Raw genomic sequence first — 2,496 nt, 5'->3', positions numbered from 1 at the left:
AAAGTAATACATGCTTATTGCAGAAAACTTGGAAAATGTAGAAGAGCAGAAATATGTGTCTGCCTTATTTACCAACACTACCTGCTGGCTCTCCTACTCAGCTGCCCATTCCTCTTTGCAAACCACACTCTAGTGTTCTTATAACATGTAAAGCATTCCCTCAATTACTCCCCAGGATTCTGTTCACACTGATGACCAGTACTGATCACACTTGTTAGGTCCTCAACTTCCTTCTGTGTCTTTTTCTCTCCCTTCTCCTTTCCCTTTAAAAAGACCGATTTCATGAGCGACCTGAAAGCATGGACCAAGTTTTATGCACACCCCTCCCTGACCACTTAGCATGGTAGCACTTGAACTTTCCTTTCTCTTTCATTCATTCAACTGTCCTATGTCTAGTGTTTCAAAGTAAGAAATGTCAAAGCATTGTCTTTAGGTTGGCTTTCAAATTAAAAGGCATCTCATGGGGGAAGAAAAACTTTAAATACATAAGCATAAAAGTAACCTGTAAATTGGTTATAAGGAGAGAAATGATCACCCTCACTTGTCAAAACTGGCTCCTCCCAAGGGGCAATAGTTTCAGATGACTTTCTGGCTTTTACCCCCAATCAACATTCATTTACTAAGCACCTACTGAGCACCTTTGAGGTCATATAGGAGATACAAAAATATACAAGATGGGGCACAACCTTTAGCAGCTTCAGTCTAACAGAGGGGGAAAAGACCTGTAGGTTACAAAACTTCCAAATGAGGTAAAACGTGTTAAGTGGCAGAAGATTGCTAGAATATTCTGAGCATTCCGAGATGCGAGTTCTTCCCTGATTGAGGGGATCAGGCATTTGACCCAGGTCTTGGAGTAGGGACAAGAAATACACGCGAGATGTGCGTGTGTGTACGTGTGAGTGTGCCTGGGTGTGGGAGTGAAGGGATTCGAAGCAGAAAGTACAGACTGAGCAAAGGCAGGGAACCTAAGAGACCCAGCAGTGTTTAGGGAAGAGATGGGCCAAACTTGACTGAAGCAAAGAGAGTAACAGAAGAAAAAGCTGGAAAGGAAGCGTGTGAGCCCATGGCTGAGAGCCCAGAATGGCAAACTAATGTTTGGACTCTATTCCCACTAGTTTGGAACTATTCAGTCATTTAGCAAATGTTTCCTTATCATCTGCTATGTGCTGGGTGCTGGGATAGATACAGTGAGATACGGAAAGAAAAACAAGGCATGGGCCCTTGCTCTCCATGTTGACATTCCATGACAACATAACTTTCTAGAAGTATAAACTCAAAGAGGACTTATTAAGAGCAAAACAAGACTGGCCAAAAGACAACACTAGTGACAAGGAATTTTTTTTTTTTTTGGTTACTTATTGCTGAGTGACAAACTATCCCAGAAGTTAGTGACTTAAAATAACACTCACTTGATTACTTACAATTCTGCAATTTGGGATGGGCTTGATGGAGACAGCTGGTCTCTTTTCCACATGATGACAGCTGGAGTAGCTTGAACGACTGGGGTCTGGCTGGAACGGCCAACTTGTGTCTGGGTCTCAGACCTCATCATGGGTTGGTGTTGGGCTGCACTCCGCAGGCCTGCAAGCCTTGTAGTTGCCCAACCTTGAGGCCAAAGAAAGAGCCTGGAGATGGCGGCGGGGACGTTTATCGGACAGGGGGATCTTACACAAAGGGTCCTGGAGCAACACCCCACCGTGTGCGGCAGACTCCAGGCAGGACATGCCAGCAGTCTTGCTACTTGGGGGAGAAGGAGGCTACTATTTATAGGCGGAATTGACATCAGGTGGGCTCATTGGTTACCAGGGGCTAATTAAGCCCTATAATTAAGAGGATTGGATAGTCATGTGAGTGAAGCAGGGTCTGGCCGAGCAGGGCATGTACAGAGAGTAAGAGAAGAGCCATCCTGAGTGGCTGAACCGTATATTTGGGTTCCTCAGTTCTCCTCCACGTGGCATCTCTGGGTGGTTAGCTTGGTCTTCCTTCCAAAATGGAGACTTCAGACATTCTTCTTCATTTCTGGTAGTCTGGCTTCTTACATGGCAGCTGGCTTAACCCAGACTGCAAAAGAGGAAGCTGTTGGGCTCTTAAAGCATAGCCTAGAACTAGCACAGGCACTTCCAGAACATGCTAATGGTTAAAGCAGGTCCCAAAGCCAGCCCAGATCTGAGGGGAGAGATTTACACAAGGACATGAGTATCAGGAGGCATGATTCATTGGAGGCCACCAAAGCAACAGTCTACCACACGTCTTAAAGTCAAATAATTCAACAGCGTCTTCCACAATTTTAATCAACTGAGGGGCATTCAGTGCACAGATGTTGGTACTCTAGGGCATGTAACCTGCCTGCCCCACTCTACCCCTACCTCTTTGAATGCTGGCAGAATGCAGACATTTCTCACACCACTTACTGATCACTTACTAGAACTGCATCAGATTCTAGAACAAACCAACCTTGCAACATAGTTTCAAACAGGCCAACATCTAGGAAGGAAG

This window comes from Phocoena phocoena, chromosome 13 (genome assembly GCF_963924675.1).
Source record: "Phocoena phocoena chromosome 13, mPhoPho1.1, whole genome shotgun sequence".
Classification (NCBI taxonomy): Eukaryota; Metazoa; Chordata; class Mammalia; order Artiodactyla; family Phocoenidae; genus Phocoena; species Phocoena phocoena.
The sequence above is the reverse complement of the archived record's forward strand: the minus strand, read 5'-3'. Positions refer to the sequence as shown.